Source organism: Cololabis saira, chromosome 5 (assembly GCF_033807715.1).
Source record: "Cololabis saira isolate AMF1-May2022 chromosome 5, fColSai1.1, whole genome shotgun sequence".
Lineage (NCBI taxonomy): Eukaryota > Metazoa > Chordata > Actinopteri > Beloniformes > Belonidae > Cololabis > Cololabis saira.
The window spans coordinates 23424065-23437537 of record NC_084591.1 but is presented as its reverse complement, the minus strand read 5'-3'; the positions used below and the strand labels follow the sequence as shown (position 1 = coordinate 23437537).

The window sequence follows — 13473 nt, the reverse complement described above, 5'->3', positions numbered from 1 at the left end:
ATTTTCCATGAACCGGCTTGTTATATGACGTGCACTGCTGTACAAACACGTTATTCATGCAAACAGCCCAAAAGCAAGTTAAAAAGGGTTTGAGTACGACAGAATATTTATATGTAGATTAGCGTGACTGTTCCTTTAACATGCGTCCACTTGACCCCCTTCAGAGGCCCCTTCCCTTTATCTGCATGTTATTTAGGGCACCGTGTCTCTAGTATGTTGTCTTTGTTTGTGTGAAGAGGACATGTTTTCATAAGGATAGAAATTTGCTGCAACAGCAAAAGGAGAAGCCACAAGGAGCGTAGTGGTATCATTGGTGGGGCAGTTAGAAGTAGTCGGACTCTTTTTGTGTTGGACTCATCGGCTGTCAGGTCAATTAGGCCAAATTATTATTAAACTGCTCAATGGGCCCCATTTCCTCCACTTTACCACCACCCCCTCCACCCCCTCCTGAATATGACAAAAACGGTCAAGTTACCCTCACAAAGACCCAAGTTTGCCCTCATCATGCACTTTATTCTAATAGGAAATGAAAACTGGTCTTTGTTTCAGCAGAAATGAGGGGCGACAGTGTTCCCAATGATGCTCAGTAGATTGGGGATCAGGTAGTCCGGAAATCTGGGTGAACAGACCAAATGAAATGAGAGAAACATTTGTGAAACTGGTACATTAAAATATTTTGGCTACCCTTCAGCCCCAGATTAAATTATCTCAAAAATGCTAAGAATTTTACAGACTTCCTCCATTTGTTTTTGAGTTAAACATGAATGTATCATCATGAGGTTGGGTACAGATATTCATGAAGCCCCACGGATGGGGAAATCTGGTCAAATCAAAGTAAGCTTCATTTAAAAAAAAAAGATTTTAAGGTCAGAATTAAAATGTAAAGAAAAATAAAACAGGGAACAAAAAATGAAATCGATAGATAATTAAGTAAGTGATATGAAATTGTGACACCGCTACAGCCAGCAGCAGGGATGCAGAGGAACATGTAGCTGCTCAAACGATCACTTTGGCAGAGCACTGGAGTTCAGAAATGGCAAAAAAGGCAAATACTGTACACTTTTCCTACTCTTTGTATGATGTCCTTTTGGCTCCCTGAGAAGGTCAGAAAGAAAAAATCAAATGTCTGAAGCTGGTAGAGGACTGAACAGAAATGGTAGCGAGCCCAGTGAGGTGGGGGGTTTATATTGGCTGGTCTCCCTGACTTCAGAGGTGTGCAGAAAAAAGAAAAACAGCAACCCACGGACGTCACCACAGATGCAGAAGAAACAGCTGAGCCCCTCAGCTGTTTCTTCTGCAGCTGTGTTTGCAGCGTATGTGCTGAAGTACCGGTACACCACATGGAGCTGCAGGCTGATGCCTTCTTCTGGCCCAAGTAAAGATGATCTAGAACTAAAAACACCCTATAACCATATAACTGGAAATGCAGCCAAGAAACCTTGCTGCCCTGTATGGTTAACAGGTAATCGATGGATTTCTTCATGTTAAAATTAAAAAAATAAACATTACTTCACATAAAGTGTAGTTATTCGGCTTTGACTGAATAACTTCTATGTCCAGGTAAATCATCCTCATCTGGTGTCTGGCAATTTTATTTTATTTTAGCATTTGTATTTATCTAATGTTACTTTATTACGTCATTATTTTATCTATATTGCTGCACTTTGTAAAACACTTGGTGACTTTTATCTGTGAATATTGCTTTATAAATAAAATATGGTAATACTTACGTTTTTTCATATGTAACAGTTCCTTTTGAGGATAGTTGCAAAGACATTGATTTTCGTTGATGCTCTGAGCTCCATCATAAGCTGTCATTTAACAGTTTAGGGAAAATAAATATTTCAACATTTTAGGTGTGTCAAATTGCTCCTCTGCTTCTGATTAAAAACTGAAGTGACTGAGACCATAGTGATTAAAACTTTGAACCGAATGGAAAAACAAGCCAAGATCTTGGCCGCGAGCGGCACGGGCTTTCGTGCGAGAGCAACGAAACCTCACAAAAGCTTTCCATTTTTGTAAAAGCAACATCACATGTTGACTCATCAGGCAATACCACAGGCTGCAGTTGAGTTGGAGGAGCGGGGCTGATATGAAGCCAGGAAAGTATGCTCTCTCAGCACGCTGAGGTAGCTGATCATCCGTCTGGCTGCACAGAGACTCGCTCTTATACACAGAACAAGATGTGAGAAATGATTCTCCCATAAACACTGTGTGTGTTTAATAACAGACATCTGCATGCTTGTTACTGTGGAAATGATTGATATAGTCTGAACTACTCCAGTGTCATATCAGTGGCCAGCTCTGAGGTCAGGGAGGCCAAGTCATACATCTGTCTCCGGTGGGGAGTGTCACTCCCACCGGAGTGTAGCAGCGGCATTAAACGCTCAGTTATAAACAAACTAGTTTAAAATGTGGTTTTGTAAAGCATTTAAGGCCATAGTGGGACTAGTGGAGTTCTTCACTATCGGGGATTTGTTTAGCAGGGTGTACACTTCACTGATGAATGCATTTCCATCAGAACAAAACAGTAACAGAGTTTTCTTCAAAGTAGACTTTTTTCTAAATTACATGCAGGCTACTCCAACTGATAACATGGATTTGAACCACAGGAAGTTCGTTTTGATTCTTTTGACTGTTTTTATAGCAAAATCTGAAATCTCCTGTGTAAAAAAAAAAGTTTTTGATAAGATGCTGCTGGAAAGCTCTGTTCCATCAGGATATAGATCTCCAGGACTGCCAGGCACTGGCATGATGGTAGGAGATACCTGTCTTCATGCAGAGGCATCTGTGGACTGAGTTTGTTCCACTTTCTAATAAAGTCCTAGAAAACAATACTATGGTAAGTACAAGCACCACCAGTACCAGTATTACATGTAAATGTAGTTAAGTATTAAAGTAAAAGATAGATAGATAGATAGATAGATAGATAGATAGATAGATAGATAGATAGATAGATAGATAGATAGATAGATAGATAGATAGATAGATAGATAGATAGATAGATAGATAGATAGATAGATAGTAAAGAATATATAATTAAAAAATATAAACAGTATATATAGGAAATGAAAATAGTGCAGTATGAGATAAAGAAACAGTACAAAAACAGGTAGGATATGTATGAGATAAAAAGATATTGCACATCTTGTATACATACATAAATACAGTATGTTTTTTTTTACATACAGTATAAAAAGTGAGTGGTTTGAATGTTATCCACCACACATTCGCCTGGTCATCAGTATCTGAAAGGCTTATAATAATGTCTAATAAATCTGATATCGTGGCTTTACCAGATTAATAATCATCAAACCTACCTTGATGTGTTTCTTCAGGTTGGACAGGGAGATTGAGAATGCCAGTAATTCAGCGATGTTGAGTAGATATATGAGAGGTTTCACATGGGAGGAGGAATTTTTGACTTCAGCGTATGAAAACATTAATGTAAATATAGGGACAGGTTTGCAATGTGATCGTCGGCGTCAGCTGTCAGCGTGGTCTTGACGAGTCGGCAGTGCCAGGGGCTGCACCCATGACCACGATGGACTCTGTTGAAGTGGATATGCAGAACTGCTCTTCATTTGTTTTTTTCTTTGTTTGGTTGTTGTTTTTGTTTTGCATTATTCAACAAAGGGGCTTAACCAACTTGGGAGTACTGAGATCATCGTTTTTATAGAATTAATCTAGTAACACAGATTCATCTAATCTGCTTTCTTGCAATCTAACACATTTCTTCTTTGATTTTGCTGTGACCAGTAATGATGATTGCCAGGGAAAATACTCTATTTAAGAGTAAAAGTATGCATTTTATCTCAGAAATGTAGTGGATTTAAAGTGACAATAGCCTGAAATAAAAAATATTGATGTTGTTTCTCGTGTCATTTGTGAAGTGTTTTGCAGCTGAGCAGGAGATGGATCATACGTTTTGAGATTAGGACACGATAGTTCAAGTGTTTAACATCTACTAGTGGAAATGTAACAGTAACATATTCACAACTATATTTTCATGAGTGTGAAATTCTGTGAAAAAAAACATGATCATTTCAATGCCATAGAATAATTTATATCAGAAGACTAACTCGGACCCCTCTATGTTGCACCAACATTGTATTACGGGAACTTAAAGAGCATAATTATAAAAATAAATCATGCTTGTTTCCATCAAATACACTTGACCTTTAAAGGCAGGGTAAGGGATATCTGGATGTCGCCACATCCACTGATATTTAAAACAAAACACAAAGAGCTCGTTCCTCCCTTTCTCTCCAGTGCAGCAGTATTTTGTTTGCAGAGAAAGACCGTTTCAGGTGTACTGTAATTTCCGTGATAAAATCACAAATGTGGTTAGCTGGTGCAGGGTTACTACAACCTGTAGTTTGCTTAGCTAACCTGGGTAGCATGACGATGGCTAGCCATCGGCCAAGCCTACGACCAATCAAAGACCTAATTTCCATAGAGACCCAAACGAAATATTGCTCCAGATTGTAAATATGTTGGACATTTCAACATCAGTCAGCTGAGCTTGACTCACTTTTGTATCAGCCTCCAGTGGTCAGTAGTGGAACTGCAATTCTTCCTATTTGCTCTGGGAGCCATAGCAGATACTGGAAGGACCAGTGTTTGTTAGGGTTTGGGGGGCAGGCTGCCCCCAAACTGCTTGTTTCCAATTGAACGGTGAGGAAAGTGTCACTGAATGAAACAAAACCTGTCCGAGAGTAGAAATCACATGGAATTGCTTACCGTACCTTTAAAATAAATTAAAAAAAAAATGTTGCTTGTATTAAAAACAAACAAACCAAAAAAAAAACAGAAAAGCTTGGCTTTATCAAAATCCTAGCCACAACAGAGATAACTTATTGTATGTCTAAGGAGGCCTGCATGGCAGCTTAGCGGCTAGCACTTCTGCCTCTTTATTCACAGCAAGGATGTTCAACTCCCAGCCTCAGCAGGAGTCTCTCTGTGGAGTTTACATGTTCTCCACGTACTTCAGCTTCCTCCCACAGTCTAAAAATACTGATGTTTGGCTGATTGATTATTCTGGATGGTTTGTTGTCTATGTATGTGGCCCTGCGATGGACTGACGGCCGTCCAGGATGTACCCTGGCCTTTCACCTGTGATGAGTTGGGATCAACTCCAGCAGACCCCCGTGACCCCATACAGGATTAAGTGGGTATAACATTTTTTTTATAAATGTATACGAGTTGTGATTTGGATGTTTAAATTAGTTCCCCGTCTTTATGCTAGTCATCTAGTTTTGTATTTAATGAGCCATTAAAAACAAACACAAAACATGCTCTTCAAAAAAAATGATGCAAGATTCTGCTTAATGTCAGTTTAATAACTATAGGAATTACAACTATAGCAAAGCATGCAGTGACCAAATGTAATAAATCTGCTGCTTTGTACACCAGTAGTTTGAACATGCCGACCCCACTGGCCTGAAGGACAAGTCAACCCTGTAACTGAACAGGAACAGTCACACCAAGGCAGTAAAAGAATATTCAGTCAGTGAAGTGAGAAAATGAGGGGGACACAGGCTGCTGAAGACGACTCTCTGGATGTTCATGTTGGGTCTCTCCAAATTCACAGGCTTCTGCTGTTATTGAGTCACATTCAGCAAAATAATTTAACTAAAAATAAAACCATGACAAGTCAGTTCTTGTTAGAAATGAATGACTGTTTCCAAATTTTACATTTTTCCAGTCGACAATTTGATTGTCTTTATTTCAAAAGTCAAGGTTTATATTTTCACAGTATACACAGTAAATTGCATTTATTAACAAGTAGTAGTAATTAACCTGTTTGCAAAAGATTAATTTAGGCATCAGCTGCAGGCAAGTCGTACCAAACATCTCAGAGAACCACTTCTGTGGATGTAAGTGGCTTCGGATCTTCTCCTCTTCATGCAACGTCAACCCAGACAGCTGTGACGACAATGAAAGCATGGCTCTGTGTGGGCCGTACCACAACTTTAAAGACATTTTTTTGAATGAAGAAAGCACAGTTAAATCACATGCCTTTTCTTCCTTAAAGACCACTTTTTAGTCTTTTTCAGACTAGTGTACCTGGGTTGCTCTGGTTTCTGCAAGCTGGCACTAATGGACATCTTTGGATTTCAAAGGCATGCAAGCATAACATCTTTCGCCTGCTGCTCTGTATCCTTGGCCGATAATCAAAGACACGACTAAAACTGTGCAGGTACACCTAGAAGAAATAATGTCGTTTTAAAAGGTAAAGGGTGCTCACACCAAGTACCGATTAGATTAAACATCTTTTAAATGTTAGTTTTGAAATAATTCTCATTTACCTACAACATACAAAGTATAATATATATTAAAAATCTTTTTTTTAACTGGCAATAACAACTCTGACAAAAGTTAAAGTGACCTCTGACAAGTCAGGTGGGCATCAGTCACAGAGGGACATTTTTAGTGATTTAAATACCTTTTTCTCTTTATTATCTCTCATTTCATACACATATAATTTTTAAACATTCACTGTAAAGTTCAATAGTAAAATAACAGTTTTCAAAAGCAATGCAAAACATATGATACATCATGTTCATGAACAAAATGGCTTAAATTACTTTGCATATCATCACAGTATCCCTCCATTTCTCTTGATATGAATTACAAAGATATTCATCTGTTTTTGAAGTTCATTCACAATATGCAGGTAGCGGCCACAATTCCAAAAAGCTCTTAAGAGATATATTTTTCCACATCTTTTGGATACATTAAATATCTAAAATATACATGCACAAAAATAAATTCAAGCAAGGAAACAAACCATAAAAATGATAATTCATTAAACCAGCATTACCAGTGGAGGCAGGTCTTTTTCGGGTTTATATACGCAGCACACACCAATGACTTTCTTTTGCACATTTTTGCTCAGGTTATTAACCCAGATGTTTTCTGAGACTGAGGTTAAACATACTGGACTCCTTTATTGGTGTCAACGTATTGAATCACTTTATAGATGTGTTCAAAACCTTGAAATCTGTTGGATACTAAGCTATTCATTCTGTGTTACCTTTGTGCAAGCTGCAGCAAATGCAAACTGCTAAGTTTTCAAGTTTCAGCTGCATTTCGGCAGCTAACAACTCTGACACAAACTGACTAAAACATGTTTCTATAACATTTCAGAGGGTGAGATTTGATTGTGGCGAGATTGGTCAAATAAAAATATTAATAATACAGTGATTTAAAAAAAACATCTACTTCAGTGTCTGTGTGTATCATAAAAGCATATTAATTGCCACAAAAAGGCATAAGAAAAAAAAGGCCAGATGCTATTATTTAAACAGGAATATTTTTTTTCAAACATGAAAGTTCACATTTTGCAGAACAGCTGACAGCAGATGTCAGCGGGAATGAATAATCTCAACTAAAACATTAATGAAAAAAAAAAAGAAATTTGTGCATATAGATGAGAACAAATAAATTAGGTGTTGCATAATTAAAAAAAAAATCTAAATAAGAGTCACAGGCACCTGCAGTCCCTTTGGCTTACAATCTATTTTATAAGCAGACGGACAGGCTGAAAAAGTGGAGTAGACAAACACGGTGTGACAGCATTTCTCCAGTCAGAACCACTTATATCTATCATGGCCTTATAAAACGCAGTGGCATTGGGAAGCTGCAGACACTTGGCAGTGCTCAGAAGTCATACGTCCAGTTTGTCAGAGTCCTTGTTGCATCGCAACAACTAGCCTTCCTGTCTGAACTCGCCATCATTGCAGTGCAGCTTCACCGACTGCCTGAACATCTAAAGTGCATAAATTTGTACTTTTCATCTTCTGTACATGAATGTCGCCACTGTTCGTACGTACACACACACACACACACACACACCCACCCACACCCACCCACACCCACACCCACACACACACACACACACTTTAATCAGGCATTCTTTGTATTTCACAGGACTTCCTAAAACACTGAACTCCACTCTCCGATACACAACTAGAAGTGTGAGCACACAGCCTGATTTTCTAAACAACTTCAGTAGTGCTTTTTATCACAGCCCCTTGAGATGCTACTCGTTTCTGTAAAACAGGAAGAAAAACGACGGGCCTCTTTAAAAGATACATTCCAATATTAGTAAGATATTTTTAAAATCACATATTTCTTCTCTACAAGGTCCCATTCAGAAAGGGTTTCCTTTAACTAAGGGAGGGGTGATTTTCAATAACTGCCCTGGTCGGCAACTTTAATCCAGGACACAGTGCTTCATGTGAGTGCATATTTTTCAATTTCTCACCGTAAAGATCAAACTGATTTATGTCCAGATGCTTGCATTTCAAAGTGGGATTTTTTTTTTTTTTTTCTCCTCACTGATGAATTTTAACAATCCAAGATCTAATTTAAATAAGGGCTAGTCTTACAGACACAAGTACCACATCTGTGTTTGCTTGCCAACTTAACAAGGAAAAAAAAAAGTGTGTGAGTAGCTTGACCGGTAAGCTCTTAAGATTTTGCCTCTTACCGGCCACATCCCATACTTTAAAATGCCACCCTGAATTATAAATTACCAGGAACTGCAGGGAGTTTTTTTTGTTTCTTTTTTCTTTTTATCTGAACCACTGTAAATACTTTCTCAATGATGCCTAAACATTAATCATAAAAGACACCACCTTCCCAGAGGGCCCAATTCATAGCCTTTCACTCCTAGTTTGTAAAACATGTTGCAATAGCTGCTCCAAAAAGTTATGCTGAAAGAAGTGTTCAATTAGCCATTAAAGAAGAGGGACAAGTGATGATGTTTTACAAATTGGAGAATTAAGAATGTATGGACAACCGGTCCGGGAGGACTGAGTGGTGCTACACTTGGTCGATAAGAAAAGTGCCACTAATTGTTAAAAAGGAAGAAGAAAAAAAAAAAAGAAAAAAGTCAAATCCTTTGAACAGATAGCACATTTCAGCCTGAATAAAACAATGAATGAGGCATCTCTGATTATGGAAACGTATGGGCCTGCCACATCTGACTGCTGTAGCAGTATAGAGTATGAAAGCTGCTAAACAACCCCAGTCTCACCACAATCCAATACACAATAAAAATTCAAAATCGAGGTTGTTTCCTTGCCATATCTAACTTTGTTAGAAATGACTTACAGGCAGTGGTTAAGTCTCAGAAACGGAGCGAAGGAAATACTTCAGTTAAGACATAAAGTGTGTGTTTTTGTGCGCAGAAAACGTATGAACTTGCAGGAAACTGCGGGGTCAGCTGTGGTCTCTGTAGTGCAGCAGAGAACCAACGAGGATCTGTCAGGGAGCAGCAGCAGCCTGCAACACAAGAAACGGTACTTCACTGAGTATCGAACAATATCAAATATCAAATAAAAAGACAAAAAGTAGGTTTCAGATCCAAGCCCTTAACTGATTTAAACAAGAATGTATGCACTAGTCAGAGAATAAATCAACATTTTCTACATCTGGTACTCTGGTTTCACATATTACAAACAGACTAAAAACAAGTGAAACCAATCATTAGAGTAGAGAAGAAAAAAAAACCCTAGAGAGCACAGCTCGTCTCCTAGTTACACATATTTGAGCTGCGAACTTTCATACACAAAGTTGTTCTCCGTGCCGTTACAACATTTATGTCAGCATTTTCTCATCCTTATCTGATGTTAATAACGCTAAAAACTGTTTTTCAAAGTTAGGAAGTAACACACCCACTGTGGTTCCCACAAGTAAACAATTTGAAGCTCAAATAAATCATTTTCTACATTTATTTGCTTTAGCCACTACTCCAAAGTCTGACAGCCTTGCCTTGACTTTATATTTTACAAAAGTGAATGCAGGTTTTAGGCCACAGATTAATTTTTAAGCATAATATGACAAAATTAACAGGCAAAACAGCAAACGATGGACCCAACTAATCACTTATGTCATAGAATTAGTAAGTGAAACAGACATGGTTTTTGATATTTACTGTCCTCTGAATAAAATCACCCAAGGCAAACATAACATTTTTGAAAGCAGCTTTACTCTGCTGTTAAGGACTTTTGGTCAGGGAGACAGCTACTGAAGGCTACAGTGTGGGATTAGAGTAAACAGAATATAGTACAACTTTACAACATCTGGCAGTTTTACCTTTTCACCCTGGAATCTTTTGTGTTTCTAACTTTTAATGTTTTAATGTCTATCATTTTAATGTTTCAAAGGAGAAAAAACAAGAAGGGAAAAAGGATATTTGATTGTGCTAGACATGACTGTCATATCTAAGAAACTGTAAAGACATCCAACTGTCTGTTTGAACCAGACATTTGAGACCAAATGTGTTTGTCCTGTAAAAAACACTAAAATCTCTCACTACTTAGTTCACCCTCTTGAGTCCCAGACTCAAGAGGGAGGAGACAGCTCTGATGAGTGGAGGGTCTTCAAAGTAAAATATTTAGATGTGGAGAAATCAGTGTGTCACTTGAGTTTTGGGGTCTACAAGTTGACGATGTCACATCTTATAACATGTACTGTCATTTTCCCTCATTTCACCGAGTAGTGGTGTGGAAAGATCCCGAAGAGTCGAACGGGTCATTCAGAAACTCGCTCATTCCTGAATATGCATAGACCTCGGTCGACTTCACTCTATCCGCCCCCCTCTATTTCTTCTTCTGACTGCAAGTGAGTCCCACACTTAACACTTCAGCTCATCTTAAAAGATCAGGTTCACCAAACTATAATCTGTGTGATGAAATCCAAATACAATCACTTGGACTTTTCCAAGTGGAGAACTGGACAGGGAATAGAATCTTATGGGTACCAGCATTGAATTTTAAAATCCTTGTGGGCAGGGTCAGAAACTAACACCAACCCAAGTATCAATGGCAGGTAAAATTTCTGTTAGGTAAGTAAATTGCAGAGATTATCCATCACACAGGCGAGTAAACATTTCTGCCATTAGGCGATTTAAATTGAAGCCTGCTATTATCCTTGCATGTTTAACGGTGATCAGTGTAAACGTGAGATGTTTTATTGTCACCTGAAGGTATGTTGAGGGGGAGGAAGACTGGTCGGGAAGTGTTAGAGTTTTGTTAATGATCCCAGCTTCGTGTCTTCCAAAGTCTTGGTCTGTCATTTCAGTAGCCAGCTGCAGCTAAAGGTGTTAAACAAGTTATCTACCAATGTAAAAGGGGCTAATGGTACATAAAACTGCATCTTGGGACACTAGTATCCCTTACACAGACACAATATCAAAAAGTTTTTTCTGGACTCCAAGTTTCTATTCAACATACATAACTGCTCCAAGACAAAACTGCACAGATTTTTTCCTAATGTTTGTCCACTTCGTAATAGGTGCAACACTACGGAAGGCACTATTGCCCATCTTTTTTGGTCATGCTCAAAACTGCACAGTTTTTGGTGTCATCTTTCAGTGGTTTTCCTCCGTCTTCAAGATTACTATAACACCTGATCCTGAAACCGCTCTATTTGGACATTTTGCTACTATGGAAAACTTGGACTGCAACATAGATATTGCCCTGACATTTGGCAGGACGATCGCCAAGAGATGTATCCGAAAACTGTGGAAATCTGATTCAGCCCTCAAGTTTGAGGCTTGGTTGAGGGAACTCATAAGCGGAAATTAATTCAAATTAATGTATCTGGAACACAAAAGGCCAATTAATTATTTTGGCCAGTAAAAAAAAATATGGTTGGCCAGTGGATTTCAATGTTGTTGTTTTTTTGGGGAAGCTGGGGAAGTGCATCTCCAGCCCCAGGTCCACCAGTACCGGCTTCTGTCCCCTCTCCTATTGTCCCTGTACACCAACAGCTGCGTTTCCCTCCACCCCTCGGTCAAGCTCCTAACGTTTGCTGACGACACCACCCTGGTGGGCCTCATCTCCAGGTGTGACGAGTCGGCCGACAGGAGGGAGATCGAGTGGTGGCTGAGTTGGTGCTGCCACAACAACCTGGAGCTCAACACCCGCCAGACAGTGGAGATGGTGGTGGACTTCAGGAGGAACGCAGCCCCTCCCCTTTGAACTCCTCAGCCCTCCTGAAAAAGGCCCAGAAAAGGCTGTTCTTCCTCTGACAGCTGAGAAAGTTCAGCTGGGCCATGATGGCCCAGTTTTACACAGCCATCATTGAATCCACTCTCACCCGCTCCATCATCACCTGGTTCCCCGCTACAGCAGCAAGGGACCTCCACAAGCTGCAGCGAGTGAAACGCTCTGCGGAGAGAGTGATTGGCTGCCCCTTGCCCTCCCTGAAGTCCCTGTACGACTCCAGGGCATTGAGAAGGACTAGGAAGATCATGGCCGTTCCCTCTCACCCTGGCCATGGCCTCTTCACTCTCCTCCCCTCTGGTAGGAGGCTGAGACTACCTAAGGCTGTGAAAGCTGCCACAGACTCAGCTTCTTCCCCTCAGCTGCCAGGCTGATCAATGACTCAGGTCCCCCCTCCCCCTCCTTAGTGACACTGGCACTTTTCATCGGTGTTACTTTAAAAAAAAAAAAAAAACTTGACTATAACTTACTGCATATGCCTGCACTTTATTTTTTGTTTACTCCCTCACTGTGGTGTTATGTGTCTATTATGTATTTATTTTGTGAAAATATACTGAATGTGCACTCTGATACCACCGTAATAAATTCCTATGTGTTCACACAAATGGCAAATATAGTAATCTGAAATGTATCTTCATTCATTTACCAGTCCACTTGGCTAGTGAATCACAAGGTTAATTTCGGACCCTGCTAGGGAGGTGTGGCAGGCATTCAAAAAATAAAAACGTATAAAGTTGCAGTGTTGCAGGATACATGGTAAATAATGACTAATACTAGCGTGACCTCAAGCTTAGAAGAGGATTAAAGCAGAGTGCAACAATGCAAAAGTGAAGCAGCATGAGTTTCACATCTGGGCAAACTTCAGTTAAGTTGTGTTCAACATCAAAGAAACAAGAGAAGGGAATAAAAAAAAATATTAAGAATAAATCTGCATGGGTTTTATAAGGGTATTCTGGTCTCCTCCGGCCCCAAAAACATGTTCAGGGAAATTAGTCTTACTAAATCCTGCCTAGGCTTCGTTTAAATTAGCTATAATACAATTAGTTTTATGGGGGTAATTATAGTCATAATTCGGTCTTATAAATTAATAGATTTAATTCATGAGTGGTTGAGAGAGAGCGAGTGCGTGTGTTGGTGAGAGAAAGCTGCCTGCATTGTAGAAGCACCTTGAGTGGTCCATGGACTAGAAAAGCGCTACATAAGCATGTTGTTGTCAGTAACAATGATCTGAAATTCAACTGGAGGGCAACGTTATCCAAGCGTGGTTTTTTAATCAGTGCTTCATCTGCATCTTCTATATTATTTGAGGCCCAAAATATCCATCAAATATGTTGAATCAATTTACAACATAAGTAGAAAGTGTGAGATTACAAATGTCACTCTGTAATTAGGAGTTGAAGTCACATGTGCATCTTTATTACATAATCATCTCATGAAAGAGACAAAAAGCTTT

At 39.2% G+C, this 13473-nt stretch overlaps 1 protein-coding gene across 1 annotated transcript in view; it reads right to left on the bottom strand.

Moving 5' to 3' along the window:
* Positions 1-5401: 5401 nt before the first annotated feature.
* vps9d1 (VPS9 domain containing 1) overlaps positions 5402-13473 on the bottom strand; it is a 37522-nt gene continuing 29450 nt past the window's right edge. Inside the window, exon 17 of the mRNA XM_061721282.1 lies at positions 5402-9294. The gene's annotated coding sequence lies outside the window, so the exon portion shown is untranslated. The remainder of the gene's footprint in view (positions 9295-13473) is intronic.